We start from the raw sequence: 18740 nt of genomic DNA, 5'->3' as shown, positions 1-18740 counted from the left end.
CACTGATATTACGAGAGTGTTACTTCCCAATGTGAGATGGACACCTCTGACTTTCCCGTGTTCCTCAGCCCCCTTCCAAGGAGTCTCATCTGCTTCTTCTGCACTGAGTGTGTGGCTTGGTGTCTGCTGCCTTGCTGGAACCCCAGATTCACTCACAGAACTCCGCACACTTTCCCCCAGTTGGTGATCCTTTCCCATATGTGCACGTGGGCCATGACAGCTTCAAATGCTCTTTCTGAGTGGATCTCCAGGGTCCTGCAAAGTGTGATTTACCTAATGTCAAAGGAGCCATATATGCATATGTATGTGCACTCCACATGTCTGTGTGTGCATATGCACATACACTTTTTTTGTTGAAATGTTTTAATTAGAAAAAGGGTGTTTTTTGTGAAGGGCCAAAGGTAATCCAGCTTGCTATGTTCCTGGGAGTGAGTGTGCACAGTCTCTGATTCCTAACCATGCTCTTCTGTTTGCTGCATGTGGGGAAGATGGGCACCTGGTTTCCACTTCCCAGGTCCAGCTGGGCTCTCCAGGGCTGCAGGGGCTCTGCTGCCACCTCTCATGGGTTTCTGTGGTTCAGGGTTCTCTGCTGCAGAGGCTCAGGCCCTGGAAGGGAGCATCAGATTGGGAGCCACAGAGAATGGATTTGGGACTGTAGGAGCTACAGCCACTGTTCTACCTGCCCAAGTGACTTTCAGAGGATGCTTCTACCCCAAATTGCCTCAGGATCCTTGTGGGAGTCTACAAGGGTGAGATACCTTTGGCTGTTTTAATCCTTCTTTTAGACCTTGACTAGCATTCCTGTTATATGATTGCTTACCTTTATGCAGCACCCACTCTGTTCCAGAGAATAAATGCTGTCTCAGGAGAACAGTACATGAGGTTGACACAGTGAGTACCCTTGTTCTCACAGTAGCTCTGAGTAAATAAGCATAGAGAGGTTAAGTAACTTTCTCAGCTTCTCACAGCATGTAAGGGGCAAATTAAAACTGGGAGACCAAGGCCTGCATCCCTAACTTTCCCAACCTTGCTGTCACCTCTGTGATGGTTACCATGTGTATACCTGTGCCTTGGATGTGGCCACTGACATAGTATTATTTCTTCATGATACTTCAGCTTCTGGTGGAAGCCCATTCAAGTTCATCAATGTGGAGCTAGGTAGAATGGAAGGAGTCACCTTGAGGCCCCAAATATACAGGCTCAGAGGCTGGGTTTTTCCCACTGTGCCATGGAGATGTTCCCCACTTTCCCATGACCCACAAGGCAAGAGAAGCCTTAAGGGAAACCCTTGGCCTCTTCCATACAAACCAAAAGGCCAGTTTTTTTTTTTTTTAATTTTTATTTCAGCTCTATATTTGCTGTTTGTAGAAGTTTTCCTTTGATTTATTGTATCAGGATATTATTAACATCATCAAATGAAGATGGGTGGGACATCATGTCCCTAGCCAGAAAGAACCACATAATAGCCATTAAAAATTCCCTAATGAAGTTTATCAGCACTTTTACATATTTATACCCAGGATAAAAATGCATCATAAATTCAACAAAAGTGGTGAGGAATAGGTAACATTCATAGGAAAAGTGAGATTAAATTGAAGGCTAAGAAGTAAATGGGCTTAGAGTGTCAGCTCAAACCAAAACCCATGTTGTAAGGGGTGTTTTGGCATAAGATTTCATGTGGATTCAGGGCACCCGGATCCCCTCCTTCCCTGCACTTCCCATGGCCATAGATCAGCAGATGCTGTGCTCTTCTCTGTGGCTACACACTTCCACTGCATAGCTGTCCTGGAGTTGTCCATCTTCTGTCCCCAAGAACCTGTGGGAGCTCACAGGTGATAGCAAGTGTAGGACTGTGAGAGGGGAGAGATGGCCTCAGAGAGTTCAGGTAGGAAGAACATAACCACAGAGGGACTCCTGTCAAGAGAGATCAGGTGAGAGGACACTGCAATAACTGATAAGGAGGTTGACTGATTTGGCTAACAGCCAAGGGACATAGCTACATCCAAAAACCTGCACAAAGCAAGGGAGGTAATTTTCATTCCAGAGGGAACCAGCCTGGCTACACCCTTATCTGTTTCAATGCTGACTCCCAGAGATATGAGATAATAAATCCATGTTGTAAGCCATTGCACTTCCATTAATTTGTTATATCACCTACTAAACACTCATACATTCCTCTTGCTTCTAAGTTCCCTGAGGGCTGTTGGGGCCTTTCTCATTAACTTCTGCAAACTGATGGCCAAGGGCAGTGTTTGGACCCACATAGGTGTCATACATATGAATTGAATCAACGAACAAAGGGCAAAATGAATCCACTTTGGCTGAAAACATGTTAAGAAGCCATAACTGTAGGTCTTACTAACCAAACAACAAAAAAGACCTGTTCCTGCTGTATAACACTGATGCTGAGAGCAGAGACTGCATCCATCTGGGGCCATCTCTCCCCTCTCACAGTCCTACACTTGCTATCACCTGTGAGCTCCCACAGGTTCTGGGGGACAGAAGATGGACAACTCCAGGACAGCTATGCAGTGGAAGTGTGTAGCCACAGAGAAGAGCACAGCATCTGCTGATCTATGGCCATGGGAAGTGCAGGGAAGGAGGGGATCCGGGTGCCCTGAATCCATATGAAGGCTTATGCCAAAACACCCCTGGGGGTGCTTCCCTCTGCCTGTAGTTCTGGAAGATTCCCCTGTGGTTTTCCACTGATGTAGAGAGCATGCATGATTGACCACTTTTCACATGCACATGGAGACTGTAAAGTTTCAGAATTCACCCTGTGCAGATAAATCAATTGACCAGAATAGATAGGGCAGCTAGAGATGATTTGCCTATGGTCTGGAGCATGAGAAGCTTAACTGAATCACTGGGAAGGTGAGCATTAGGCATTGCAGGAGAAGAGAAAAGGGCCCTCAAGCTTTGATATATGCTGCAGATGTCAGCAGGTGAGGAATTTCCACAATGGCAGTTCTTATGCATCCAAACAACTTGGCATGTATAGATGGAACCACATCCCTCAAGTCTAATGAGTGAGTGGCAGAAGATGCCCATAGACAGTCATCATAGGCTTCCCTCACCCCACAGAGCAAAGTAACTTTTCTTATCCCACTAGATTACTACTCTATTAATTCAGACAGAAACCAATCCAGAAAATAAGCATCCCCTATAAATTAAACATTAGAATGATGTACATGTAGAGTAAGCCAGGCATTGAAATGTAGCATGTTGGTCAAGGCAATCAAAAATGCAAAATAAGAAATAAATATGCAAGAAGAGCTATCAGAACAAATTCCCAGGCAACAGAAGCCATAAGGCAGCTGATGCCAGGAGACCTGGAACAGAGTGCAGCAAGCTCAAGGCAGACAATGGCCCAGCAGACAATGGCCCAGCAGGCAAGACACGTCTGCTTTGCCTGGGATAATTCTGCAGAATCAACTTTTGGGAAAAGTACTTTTATAAATCATCCTCAAAGCAAAAGCTTCTTAGGAATGCACATGGTAAGACTTAGTGTCTTGGTTGTCATTTTCATTTTATTTTTTTCTAAAAATTAAATGAAGTTTAATTTTTAGTTTTTAGTTTCTAAAACTAAATGAAGGCAGCAGAATTCTGTCTTGACTCTCAATGCAGCAGAATTCTGTCTTGACTCTAAAAGTACTTTAGAAGGAAAGGGACCTTGAGTATGACCTACAATCCTGAGCCAACTCTGAGCCACAGGAGAGGAAGGCAGATTGTGAACTCCTCAGGCTGAGGCCAGCAACCCAAGCTCAGGAAAGCAGGTGTTAGTGCCATGACCTTGGCTGTAGATTAAACCCCTGCTCCCCCAATATGGTAAACTTTATTGATTTTCTCATTGTTTGTGCAGTTAATCTTTTGTTGCAACCAGGGTTTCAGGTGAGGACACACAGATGGATCGAAATCCAATCTGCAGGAGCTCATGACCCCTTCTTTCATGTCAGTGGCCACTGCTGGAGCACAGGATCAAATCCAGGTTCCATCGTGTTTGTCTCTGCCTGGTCCTGAGCCCACAGTAGCCTTCAAGTGTGTTTACTATTCATTTTTTCTGTTTTCTTTTTTTGAGAATTCAGTGATATCAAAAATAGTACTTTTAATTTATTTTCTCATCTTCTTCCTTAAAAAATGGATTTTGCTGTGGTGATCGACGATCATCTGAATTTGCTCCTGTGTCCTGTCTGGCTCAGGGTGTCCCAGGGGCCTCATCACCTAAGCAGGAACACCAGGTCTCCAGGCTGCAGCTGGGGATGGGGCCCACTTCTGGCCAGTGCCAATTGGGGGTCCTCCTTGTTGAAGGTCATCCAGATTTGGGGATTCCAGCCTGTGGATTTTCAATTGCTATTCAACTACAAGCAGGAGGCACCTGGGGAGGGAAAATTCAGTTGGGGCAGTTCTGGGCCAAGAGGAAGAGCTGACCTGGATAGGAAGCCCTACAGCCTCCTGAGAGGAAAATGGTAAATATCCACTAGAAATAGTATGCATCGGGCAAAGTTTTGAGCCATAAATTCTGCTTCTAGGAAATTATCCTGAACAATAATTAGAAAAGTCATTAATCTTCATATCCCAAAGGAGGCTTATCACAGTAGTATGGACAGGAATGCAGATGAGACAGCTGAATGTCCAGTGACAGGATAGGAGAGCAGTCAGTTTACCAGTATGGGGGAAATGGAGAGGACTTTAAGAAATAACACAGAAATGTGTGTAGTGACATGGGGAAAAAGACAGTTGAAGAGTTAATATTAAGGCGTGCTGCACAGCATGCCTTAAATATCTACAGCCACATTCATGTTTCTGAGTGATATAGAGATGGCCCTTCAAACATCATGTTCTTACCTTGACCTTAAGGTTCTACTTGAGCAGCATGATGGTTTTAGAAAAAGGGATTCCTACAAGCATGTGCTGTGTCTTAGCAGAGCAAGGGTACTTTCTTCTTAAAATATATTTTAAAGTCATTATAGATGCTTTAAAAAATTGCAAAGAAGCATGGAGGGGGTTGGTAACTCTTCAGTCTATTTGTCCTGATAAGTTGACTTTGCATAACTCAAGAGAGCATCAAAATCAGGAAAATGACACTGTGCATTTTATATGCATGTTCTGCCATGTCCCATGTGTTTCTCTGTGTGTTTGCAGGTGTCTGCATGCTTATCATGTGTGTTCTTTGGAGTAGCTACCAGCACAGTCAAGGCAGGAAACTGTACCTAGGCTAAATCTCCTCACCCTCTCTTCCTTCCTTCCTTCATTACCTCTTCCAGCCATGGTTGTCATCTTTATTACCTGTCCACATCTGTGCAATGTTATCTCACAAATGCTATATCATAAGCAGTCTGGAATCCCTGAAGACGGTTTTTCCACTCAAGTTATTTTTTTAAATAGTTAAACAACTGTTGAATGTGTCAAGACTTCATTTTGTTATGTCTGACTAATATTCTACCCTATGGCTACAACACAGGTTAACTATTTACCCAATAAAGTTTGTCTGGGTAGTTTTCAGTTTAGGGCCATTAGGACTAAAGCTGCTAAGAACATTAATGGACAAGTTTTTGCAGATAAATCAGCTTGCATTTATATGGAATTAATGCCCAAGAATGCAATGGCTATGTTGTATGGTAAGTTTATTTTTAGTTTTAAAAGGAACTACATAACTTTTTTACAGAATGGCTGTACCATTTAAATTTGCCATGTTTGAGTGATCCAGGTTCTTAGCATCTTCATCAGCATTTGCATTCAGTGAGAGGGGGAGGGATAGGGAGAGGAAGATAGAAGCTAGAACCACATACATTGAAATGTGCACTCTTGAACAATAATTTCCATGCTGATAGCATCACAATACCTTACCTAATCTCAAATTTTACTACAGAGCCACAGGAACAAGGACTGCATACTGGGCATAAAAACAGACATGAAGACACATGGAATAGCAGAGAATACCCAGCAGCAAACCCATATGGAGTCTTCTTATCATTGACAAAAATGTCAAAAACATACAGTGGATGAAAGATAGCCTTTTAACAAACAGTGCTGGGAAAACTGGGTATCCATATGTAGAAGAATGAAACTAGTTCTCTAACTCTCACCCTGCCCAAAAGTCAATTCAGGGTGCATCAAAGACCAGGAAATTAGACTAGAAACTTCACAACTTCTAGAAGCTCAACACTCCAACATCTTGAGGCAGGCAATGGCTTCTTTAATAAGACTCCTAAACTCAAGAGACAAAACCAAGAATAAATAAGCTGGACAGCATCAAATTAAAAAGCTTCTGCACATCAAAGCAAACAAGAGTGTGAAGAGAAAGCCTACAGAATGGGAGATCTCTGCCACCTGCTCCTCTGACAGAGGATTAATATCCAAACTATATAAAGAACTCGAACTTAACACCAGAGCAAAAAAAAAAAAAAAAAAAAAAAAAAAAAAAGGAACGCAATGAATAAGTATACAAAGCAGATAAATAGGCATTTCTCAAAAGAAGAAATGCAAATGGATTACAGATACATGAAAAAAAATATTCAACATCCTTTTCAATCAGGGACATGCAAATCAAAATTGCATTGAGACTTCACCTCACTCTGCTTAGATTGCCAGGCATCGAGAATACATACAGCAGTAAATACTGGAGAGGATGTAGGAATAAAGGTGCACTCATCCATTGTGGCTGGAACGTCAAATTAACAACCTCTCTGGAAAGCAGTATGGAGATTCCTCAATGATCTAGGAATGGAACGACCATATGGCCCAGCTATCCCACTCCTCAGTATTAATCTAAAAGAACTAAAATTACTATACTATAGTGATACAGCTGCATCAATGTTTATAGCAGTGCAATTCACAATAGCCAAGTGATGGAACTATCCCAGATGTTTGTCAACAGATGAATGCATAAAGAAAATGTGGTAGATATACACAACAGAGTTTTACTCAGCCATAAAGAAGAATGAAATTGTGTCATTTGCTGGTAAATGCATGAAACTAGAGAACATCACCTTAAGTGAAATAAGCAAGACCCAGAAAATGGAGGATTGAATGATTTATCTCATATGCAGAAGCTAAAGAGAGAAAGGGAATTAATAAATAAAGGATCTCATAAAAATAAAAGAGAGAACAATGGAGTGAATGGAGTGTATTGGAAGAAAGGAGGAATGGGAAAGAGGAGAAAGTGCAGAATGAAATTTTCTGATTATGCTATGTGCATGTGCAGACATATCACAATAAATTCTAATTGTGAACTATAGTTCATAATTAGAAACAATGTATAAATAGAAGGAAGACCTATACAGTAGAGGAAGGAGGTCTAGAGAAGGAGGAGGGGAAAGAAGAAAAAGTTCTGGAGATTGAAATAGAGTGAATTATGTTATATGCCTTTATGAATACATCAAAATGAACTCAGAACTAGCCTTCAAGGCCTCCTTGGTCACCTGGGCCTTGGGCAATGGGCTATGAGAGAGAAAGCTGATTCTGATACCAGTGGTAGAGAACACATCTCTCTCTCTCTCTCTCTCTCTCTCTCTCTCTCTCTCTCTATATATATATATATATATATATATATATATATATATATATAGTATATAGCCTTTTTTTGGTTGTCTGCCTCCCTGAAGTTCCTAGCACAGTTACTCTTTTCTATTAGCACTCTAATTCTTTACCTAAATTAGAAATACTCTTCCACAGTAGACATAGTCCATTCTGTTGCTTGTAAAAGCCACACCGGGCTAGTTAACTTTTCCCTTTTTAATGGAGGGACAAATCACTGGAAAGAGCTTATGTTGTGCTTCATGCAGAAGATCCTGGTTCTCATCCCTATATGTCATGACAGTGGTCCTGAGTGAGGCCCCTTCCTGTCTTGATGGCTGTCTGGACTTCCAATCCTGGGCAAAAACAGAGCTTCCCACTCCTGCTTTGATCTCTGTCTAATCACCTCTTGTTCAGATTAACCCTAGTTAGTTTCTTCTGGCTTGCAAAGAGATAATTCCCACCCACATTTCTACCTATTAAAACATTTCTGATTCAATATTGTATCTGATGAGTTCCAATTAATTGCTCAGAGATGGTCTGAGGGCTCAGAAAGATCTAGAGAATCCCTGCTCTTGAAATAACAGAAAACTCCTAGATGGCTGTATTTGTGCATTCAGGGACTGTCCAGTTTCCTGTGGGCACATTCATTTGGATCACAACACCAGCTATGTGTTCTGGTTCCAAAGGAAGTAGGTAGATTGAGCATATTTTACTTTGAATATATGCTTTGAATCTATGGCATTTGAGCAGTGATGGCTCATTAGCTGGTGGGTCAGGAGTCCTGTCTCTCCTCTTGGAACCTCTCACCAAGTGTCCCAGGAAGATCTTCAAAGGCATTTTCAAGCTGCCCGACTCTGTTTGTACCCATAACCAGCAATTTCTCTACAATGTGCCCAAATATGCTTTCTCCTCTCTAGTCCAGGACTACAGGCTTCTGGGTCTGTCTCTAGCCTCAAATAACAGCTGCTTTAAAGGAATTCCTGACTGCATCCATCACAAACCCACTGTCAAGATTGTCTAGAACAAAACATGCAGGTTATTCCTATCACTGCAGCCTCTCAGAACAAAGGTGTCCCTTTCCAGAATGCAGAGTGACTCCACCACTCCCACAGAACTAGCCTTTAAGGCCTCCTGGGTCACCTGGGCCTTGGGCAATGGGCTATGAGAGAGAAAGCTGATTCTGATACCAGTGGGTAGAAGAAGTGAGATAAGTGAGTGGCTGGCACTCAGATAGATTTCAATCTCCCTCAAAGAGTAACTACTACCTCAGGGAGAGAGATCCTGCCCTGCACCTAACAAAATATCTAGATTTGGTGGCCACTTAAACTCTCTGCATCTCAGATACTGGAGGTGCTGCCATGAAGTTGATTAGAATAGGCTAAGAGGAAAGGGATCCCCCAAGAAGTCAAGCTCTGCCCCCCTTCTGACTTTTCTCCCCACCAGGAAACAATTTGCAATGTGGTGAACTGCCATGCAGGAAATTAGGAACACCTGCAATTGCAGGAAGAGAGCTGCTCACCAATAACAGCACTTGAAATTGTTTCTTTGTTTCAGAAATATCTCTTTAGAAAAGGCCTGGAAGAACAAGTGTAAACCAGCCAAAGATACACAGCTCCTCTTCTAAGTGACCCAGGGTAAATTTTGCTCACCCTAACTAATTATAATGCTAATTCTCTGCCCTAAATGAAGTGCATCTGACATTTGTTTGGTTTGGCACTGGGAATAGAAGCCAGGTGTGCTTTACCACTGAGCTATATTTTGTGGTAGAGATTTCTCAGAACAAAGGAAAGAGAACATGATGCCATCTGTATCATTGTGAGCCTTCCAGAAACCAGCTTTGAACATTCTTCCTACTTTGTAATATAGAAATAGAATGCCAAACAGGAATGTGTATTAATTACCTTATATGAAGACAAATGCTAGTATATAAAAGGAAAATAACCAGAATATATAAGGGATCAATCCCCACACTAAATGTCCAGCCTTTGGATATGAGTCCACTGAGGCTGGATTCACACAAATAAACACTGCTTCCTATTGAATACCCTGGTGTCTCCTGTCTCTGTGTGAGGAATCCCATGAAAAATTTAATTTTGTTTTATTTGAGAAAAGTTCTCACTTATCTTATCCTTTTCTTTTCTATATATTTATAATGACCAACTTTGCTTATTGTGACTGTATAACACCTTAATATTATGACTGTATAAAATGGTACATAATAAGTTCTGCCTTGGCTTCGCCTAAACCAAACCAATGTGTGGGTGACCTGGAGAGGACTTCTCTCTGGCTTGATTGGGACAGGCTTGAACCTGCACTGGTTCAGGATTCAAGGCATAGGGAAGGGGCCAAGACTTCTCTGACAGGCAGCATGAGTGTGCTAGGCCCCTGGGAGGCCATAACTGTGGCTCCCTATGCCCATGTATGCAGGCACCCCTACCTGCTGGTTCACAATGGTCTGCTTCATTGACTGGTGCAGGTTTGTTCCTGAACAAGGCCTGAGTGTTCACAGCCTGTTTGGGCATGGCTAGGCATGGGTTGGTTGTGGAGGAAATAGCTAAAGTAGCCTTATTATGATGGTGGAGCAATAGCTGCCCCTCAGCCATACTTGAGGAAGCAGTAAGCAGGATTGTTGTTTGCATTGTCTGAAGACATGGAAACACATTCTAGTCCTTATGGCTGTCCATGGGAGTTGGTGATATGTACAACTATTGGACTTTTTGTTCTTCTCTTTTTTTTGTGGAGAAGTTATCAATCTGTGAGAAGCAGGTGTTACACTAGAAGAGAAGAAAAGCTTGCTCTAAAACTTTCTGGATGAATTGAAGAAAAATGTGAACTACTTGAAAAAGTTATCCATGTTTAAAAAAGTATGAAGGCTTAGAGTCGTCTTTAAAGGATGCCATTTTGGAGAAAGGGTCAATAGAAGCAGAAAACTTGGAGGCAATATATGAAAACCTGGATAGGTCTGTATCTAAACATGAGGATGAAACAATCTTTCTAGAAAAAGAGCTACAAGAAGAGAAAACTAAATATTCTCAACAGGATGATTTGATAGGGGGATATATAAAAAATAATTAAGTCCCTAGTAGATGAATAAAAATTCCTCAAATCACAAATACCTGAAAGTAAAAAAAAAAACTTGATTATATGTCAAATAAATAAAGAAAGAGTTATGGTAGCAATAAAAGAGGCTTTGAATGAAAATTCCCAACTTCAGGAAAGTCAGAAATAGCTTTTACAAGAAGTTGAAGTATGAAAAGAAAAATTGAATGGCCTTAATAAGCAGAAAATGGCATTTGAACACTCTAAAGTACATGCAGAACAAGTTCTAAGAGATAAAGAAAATCACATTATGTCTCTGACTGAACACTTGCTGCAGATAAGATTGGGCTCCTGTACTTGGAGAAGTCCTAACAGATGGTGGTAACTTGGAATTGGAGATGGAAAGTGAATCAGACATTTGTGCTCACTTAGATCAGCCAAAAGGAGCTTTGAAAGAAATGGTTCATGATGCTAAGTTAAATGCCTCTTTTAAAAGCTTAGAAAGAGAAAGAAGTAAAAAATTTACTTTATTATCTGAGGAAGGTAAAACAAAGGAAGACCTTATAAAATATATTAAAGATCTTAATACAGAACAAACATCTTTGCAAGCAGAAAATACAGTTTGAAAGTGAGAATCAGAATCTTTAGCATAAACTCAAAGTCGTGATGAAACTATATCAAGAAAATGTAATGAAACTCCAAAGAAAATTAATGAGAGGAAAATAACCATGTAGTGTAAGAGGGGAAATGTTCCAAAGTGGAAGAAAAGATCAGCCATATAACTAAACCACTGAAGAACTAAAAAAGCGAGCCAAAGATCTTGAAGAATTGGAAAGAACCATTTGTTCTCATCAGGGACACATTATTTACTATGAGAAAAAAGCACATGATAATGAGTTGGCAGCTCGGAGTGTTGAAACATACCTTAATGATTTAAGGAAAAAAAATGCTCACAATATACAAAAATAAACTGAAATGGATTTCAAATTTAAACTGATCCTTCTGTGCTTGGTATTTCAAACACAGCCTTGGCAGACAGAATTTCCCAAATGGTTCCTCACCATTGGTCAACCTTCATGTGAAATAAGACCTTCTCATGCGGAAAAGAAGGATCCAGTCATACTCTCACCTTTGGTGGCAGTGGGAGGAGAAAGAGGCTCAAGGGGCCCAGAGAATCCTCTGGACCATCCAACCAGAAGTGCAAGAAGAGAATCAAGCTGTGATAGATTAAGTGAAAGCAGAGAGCAGCTTCTGGTGCTGGGACCCTGGCACCTCCATGGGAACAGGGCCATAGGATAATGATCCTTCCACCAGGCCAACCATATTATTCTGATATACATCTTCCTCTAGAAAGGCAAGATGGACATTATTCTAATTATGGTTGTAGACCATCCGGATCAGCAGAACTCAGAAGTTCCACGCCTTTGGATAAATTGGACGGGCCTCATCTTCAGAAATTAAAACCAGTAGAAGTGATACCAAAGTCAATCTTGGTGATTCCAATGCAACTGATTCATCTCTCCATTCTGAAAAACCAAGCAACTGGCTCTGGATTTTCTTTCTTACCTTTCCCTCCAATCAGAGGTCCACTGTTTCCAGTGGATCAAAGGAGTCAGTTCATGAGAAGAATTTTTTTTTTCCTTCCACCTCCTCCAGGAAACATGTATGGAGCATCTCAAGAATATTTTCCACTGGGCCCACCACCCACTCCATTCTCAATGGAACCATGGTGTTTTCTCATTATCTCCCCCCAAGAGCTGGATTTCCTCCCTCCCCTGCATTCTGAAAGTAGAAGTAAGTTCCCTTCAGGGTTGATTCCACCTTCAAAAGAGTCTGCTACTGAACATCAAGAAGCACAACAAGAAACCTGACTATACTTTTTATCTGCCTTCAAAAATAATGTAGCTCTCAATTTTAGTTTACATAAGTGCTTTTACTTAAGTGATTAGACTTTTGCTCCAATTGAAGCTTAATGAAATTATAATTCTTAGGATAGTATTTTATAAATAAAGATGGTTTATGAATCTTACGAGTGAATTATTTCCGTTTTATCTTATTCAAGAGAATATAACATGTAATTTGAGTAATCCACTATTATATGAGCAACAAACAGTGTTTTAAATATGTAATCTTGCAGTTGGGGATATTTTAAATTCCAAAGACTGTCCCTTTATACAAAGAAACATATTTACTGTAATTGTAGCAAATGTGAAAGTAACTTTATGCTTAATGAAAGATTTTAATTGATTTAAATCCTTGTTTGGCATTGATAATGATAAAAAAGTCTGCTATTCAACTTTACTGAATTTATTAATCATAACAAATTTTTTGAATGGCACATTTAGGATCTTCTATACATAAGAACATGTCATTTGTCAAGAGAGACTGCTTTAGTTCTTTCTATCTAATTTGGATGTCTTTTTTTTTTCCTTTACTAATCTCCTTGACTGGTAAGGGTGGGTGTTGAGAACAGGTATTCTTGCCTTGTTCTGGAACTTAGGGAAAAAAGTTTGTTCTCCACAAGTAAGTGTGTTTGCTTGGAATTTTCCTCTGAAATTCTCATTATGTTCAGGTAAATTCCTTCTATACATATTATTTTGTGGGGGGGGTGCACCAGAGATTGACCTCAGGGGCATTCAACCACTGAGCTATCTCCCCAGCCCTATTTTGTGTTTTATTTAGAGACAGGATCTCACTTTTGCTGAGGCTGTCTTTGAACTTGCAATCCTCTTGCCTCAGCCTCCTGAGCCACTGGGATTAAAGGCATGTGCCACCTCACCCAGCAATACATATTTTGCTAAGTGTTTTTTTTTTTTTTTTATTTTCATGAAATGTGTTCATTTTTATCAAATATATTTCCTGCCTTTTTTTTTTTTTTTTTGAGGTGATTGTGTGAAGTTCACCCTCATTGTTTATGTGGCTTATCACATTACCTGATATTTTTGTGTTTTCAACCCAGGGGTGGCCTCATAAAAAAAAAATCTGCAAGAATTGTCTCCTTGATTCTTTGAAAGCATTTGAGAAGTACCATGTTAGTTCTTATGAACATATCTATAGTTACCAGTGGATCCCTTTGGTCCTAAGATTGTCTTTGTTGAGACATATTTGATTACTAACCCAATTTTCTTACTCTCTATTGGTCTGTTCAGAACTTTAGAAACACCTCTGCCCCCATGTTTTTATTTTCTGCCAATAACTCCACCCCCAGAGGCTGATCCCTGTTACTCCTCACCTGCTGTTTTATTCCACCAACCCAACAGGGAGACCATTGTTACCAACTTTGTGCAATGCACCCTCAGGTGCCAGATGGATATTTATTTATTTAAAAGAGAAAGCTGGACTGGTGTGAAAGACAATAAGTGTCTTCCCATGGTGCCTCAGCACAAAGCCCCAAGTAGTGACAGATTGGAGCCTCTCCTGGTGCACATCTTGGAGAGTCACCAGGATGTGGGTTGACTGAAGAGTCAGGGTGAAGGAGCCACAATGAACATTGTTTGCAGTTCTTTTCTGGTCTTGGTTAATTTTATGTCTGCTGTTCTGTGGTAGACAGATGAGGGTGTTCAGGCTCTGGAACCCAGGGAATGCTGCCTCACACCATGGAAGGTGCTTTGCTGATATGGCTAAGCAAGACTATTGAGGTGGGGTCACCCTGCATTAGCTGCATGGCCTAGGGTCATCACAAGGTCCCTACAAATGGGAGCATCAGAGGCAGAGCAATGTAACAAAGGAGAGGGAGAATTGGTTACTGCTGAGATCCTGGCTTTTAAGGTGGGAGTAAGAGGACTGGCTAGGAAACAACGAAGCAGCTATGCCTTAGGAACTGCCAAGGCAAGAAACACTCTTGTCCCACAGCCTCTGGAAGGAACACAGCCTCACCAATGACTAGGTTCAGGCTGCTAGCCCCAGGAACACAGAGAGGGGACATGTTAACAAAAGAAGCTGGCTTCTCATCTTGGGGCAGGATGGAGGTCATGCTGTTGGTCTGTGAGGTGGCTTTCAGTTCCTCTGGTTCCTGCATGGCAGAAAGGGGGGCAGGCAAGCTTTGATTGTATGGTATTTTTCTCATTCATGACCCAATCACATCCCAAGGTCCCTGCCATCTGGAACCATTACACTGGGGTCAGGGTTTTAACCTACGCATTTGGGGAGGAAACACACATTCAGTCTGTAATTCCCAGCAAGCCCTATTTCAGACTCAGTCCTCTAGAACTATAAAATAGTAAGTTTATTTTGTTTTAATCCAGCAAGTCAGGAGCTATTTTTGACAGTGGCAATAGGAAACCAATACACTTGATCACCAGCCCTTCTTAATCCCATGGAGAGATGATGACACATTGGTAGTGATAGTGATAACGGCACTCACTGCTCTTCCTGCATATTTTCTGCGACTCTAGGCATTTACATATATTATCACACATATTTCACATAAAATGACCAGGAAGTCAGCTCTAATTTTCCTGTCCAGTTTTACACTGAGACTCACAAAAGGGACTTGCTCAGGGTAGCTATCCACATTTGGCTAGGCAATCTGCCGTATGATCACTCTCACTCAAAGGAAACTGCCACCAGATTCCTTAACTGAGGTCCTAATCCCGAGTTTGTGAACCATGCTTAGTCAGCTCTCAGGCACAGGCCACAATCTCAGGTGTGGAGGAACTATTTTCTTTACTTCTCTCTTGAGCCCCTTCTTCAACCAGTGACAGAAACTTACTCTTTGCAAACTCAGGAGAAGCTTCTCAGGTTCTATTTAAATTCTGGAGAGAAATGTAAAACCCATTGTTTGGGAGGGGCATCAGTCTAAGTACCTGCAGTGTACAGGCAGAGCCTGGGTTAAGAAACTTAAATTACTGCAGGGTCCAGAATCTGCCTGCAAGCAAGGACTTCTCAGCTGGTGCCAGAATGGAGGTGTCCTCACTATCTATATCTATATCTATATCTATATCTATATCTATATCTATCTCTCTCTCTCTCTCTCTCTCTCTCTCTATATATATATATATATATATATATATATATATTACAAGCCTAGTTCCCCAGGCTTCTCACTCCCACCCAGGGATGACAGGGTCTCTGTTTATGTTGAGTGGATCCCAGAAGCTGCTGCTGACTTGGTGAATGGATAGATGAGGTCTTTGGAGAAACAAATCACCATTGCGCTCTCTCCTTTGTCCACTGTTGGATTCTTCTACTCCTCCACACTAAGCTCTGCCCTGGGATTCCCTTGGTCCCCTGATGCTTCCATCCCCCCAGGTCCTGGCACTAGGAGACACTGCTTGTTGCTGCACATGTTTCCTTGCAACTGAACTCAGCTCTTTTTAGCACAGAGTAGATTCTCAGTCAACATTTTGTATTGGAGTCTAAATCTCTTGGGGTTTTGAGGAATAAGTAGAAAATAATGATGTTAATTTTTTTGTGGTCCTGGAGATTGGACCTTGCAAATGCCATATTCTCTCACTGAGATCTGCCTCTAGCCCTAATATTTCTTTAATTTTATTATTAGATGTGGATTTAACATTTTTGTTCAGGAGATATTGTGAATAGATATAGCAGAAAAATAATAAATGCTTGTCATCTTAAAGTCACCAAAAATGGGTATTTCCATACACATCAAATCATTTCAATTTCTGAGTGTAAGGGAAGCATAATAACTATCAACCCAGCAAGTCTTCTATTGCCCCCTTACTTGAAGAATATGTGAAAAAAATAAGCACACATTCCTAAAAGCTATGACTTGCCCCTTCCCTTCTGTGCATGACACAATCTCTAGATGACTGGCTGGCAGCCAGGCTGTGGATAAACTATCCTGTCAGGTATCTGGCTGGGGATTCAAGTGATTGAACCAACATGGATTGATGTAGAGCTTCACTGGCCCCAATCATGACTCTTGCTCATCAGGAGTTTCATGACACCCCTCCACAGGTAGAAACATTGATGGACAGGTGCTTTGGTATTTGTGCTGCTCTATTTTGGGGGTGGTAGGATACTGGTAAGTGAACCCTGGAGTATGTTTCCTCTGCACCATGCCTCCAGTCCTTTTTAAATTTTTATTTTGAGACAGGGTCTTGCAAAATTGCTGAGGCTGGCCTCAAACTTGCAATACTCTTGTCTCAGCCCCCAATTGCTGAGAGTACAGGCTATAGGCATGGGCCACTGTGCCCCGCTGTGCCACTCTAGCTTTAGCCATTTGCCTCTGAGGCCTAGTGGTCTGCGCAGAGTCACTCACCACCTGCTTTGCTGATTGCTGCTGTGCAGTGATTCTGGTTTTGTTTTGAGGTGATCAGATCAAAGTGAACACTTGGGCTAGAGTTGGGCTAGGCCCAAGCTCGTTCCTGGAATATGAATGAGGACTCAGATTTTTCGTCCAGCCTCTGTTGGATAGTCACAAATAAATGTATCACAAAGTTAGGTTTGGGGATGGCCATGATTGGGTCAGAATCACTGGCTCAGAGACAGCATACATGCACAGAAAGGTAAGAACAGGGACTGGAGCCAGAGGGAAGTGGAGCACAGAGACTAGGAACCCACAGAACCGGGGAGTGAGGAGCCATCATGATCACTGTGAACACTACTTTCTGAACCCAGGCTGTGGGATATTGAGGTGCTCTTTAAGTTTTAGAGTGTGTGGTCCACTCGTGTGTCTTCCAAGTGAATTCCCTACTTGCCACAGAAGGCCAATCAAAGTTTGTTCCTCACCAACAAAACAGGTCACCAAGTGATGAACTTCTGAGGTACCCTCTTCAACTTGAGTCTCCCCCCTCAGTACATCCCATGGGTTCTTTCCAAATGTGTTGGTCCATCTGCTTTGAAATCTGGATCTATGGAATCCTGTTGCCAGAGACCCTCAATCCACAGGTACTGAATGCTTTCTGTTAAGTTGACTGCTTATGACAGGGCACTTTAATTAAAATGTTGATCTGATCATTGGGTGAGCTTTCTCTTGCACACTGATGAGAGAGCTGTATGTAAAACAGGACATATGTTGACCAAAACACAGTCTGCTTCATAATTGGGTTAATTGTGTAAAAATTCACATAGGATAAAATACCACATCCAAAGTGTTTCATCTATAATTGGCAATCATTTAATGATAGCACACTTCAATATTTTATAGACCTTGATTTATACATGCTGAAATAAGATTACCCAGCTTGGTTTCCATGTCCACCATTAAGTAAATTACATGTCCTTGTCAAGGTAAGTCACTTAACCCATGACTCAGTTTCTTGATCGGTACAATTAGACAACATCCATCTCATAGCACTTTGTTGTCATTCATTTGAAGTTAGATGAGTTTCTATGTTCAAAACCTGTGTGGAACATGGTACTTCATAACCCCATAATTATTGACTATTATTGTTGTCACATTAAGCACACACAACTAATAAGTGGCAGATTTAAATAACTAGTTTCAAGGACTCTCATGTACATTAATTCATTTGCAGTGTAAAACCATTTATTATGATGATTTTAGCCATAGGGAGGGTCTAAACTCATGTTATAGTTGTAGATATGGAAGTTCAGAGAAATGAAAACATTGCTGATTGTTATTGATGGTAGATACCAGAGGACTTCAAGTTCTGTTATTCAGTCTCCTAGTGAAATGTTGATTCTGCTTCACCACATGTTTGAGTTGGAAGGACACCAGGTTTATTTTTTCATAAGTATAAAAATGGAGGAGACAATTATGTGAACATTTCAGTTAAATTTAATCAACTGAAATGCTCAGAGAACAGCATGTTCTAGTGAACTGAAAATTAACTAGGCATAAAAGCCTACAATTATTAGTTTTTAATGAAGCAAAGTTAAAGTTAGATGAGTCCATTTATTGTAGAAGGCAATTTATCACAATTTGCACTTTGCCTGATACCATGATCATCATGTTTAAGGCTCCACTTCTCACCTCACAGATGGGCAGAGGGATGAAGGAGAGCAGAGGTGAAATTGCTATGTTCTGACCTCTGTGTTCCCTAAGTCTTCTTCTCTCCAAGTCACCTTGTTATCCTATGTACCTTCATATGCCTCCTTCTCTCAAAGTGGATTAATGGTTCTGGTTGGTCAAGGCACCCTCAATTTGCTTGTGAGGCTCCTGGCTATACCATTCTGGGTCTTTCTACACTCAGCATGAAGTGAGTTGTGTAGAGGTCTGCCCTGCACTCAAGCCTGCCTATCACATGAGGAGCAGA

The 18740-nt window shown here is 41.3% G+C and overlaps 1 pseudogene; it reads left to right on the top strand.

Annotated features, from left to right (window-relative positions):
* The first annotated feature begins 10168 nt into the window (after positions 1 to 10168).
* On the top strand, positions 10169 to 12428 carry LOC139707814 (melanoma inhibitory activity protein 2-like; annotated as a pseudogene).
* The last annotated feature ends 6312 nt before the right edge of the window (positions 12429 to 18740 follow it).

The sequence above is a fragment of the Marmota flaviventris genome, chromosome 12, assembly GCF_047511675.1.
Source record: "Marmota flaviventris isolate mMarFla1 chromosome 12, mMarFla1.hap1, whole genome shotgun sequence".
NCBI classification, from domain to species: Eukaryota; Metazoa; Chordata; class Mammalia; order Rodentia; family Sciuridae; genus Marmota; species Marmota flaviventris.
This window is presented reverse-complemented; position numbering and strand designations above follow the sequence as displayed.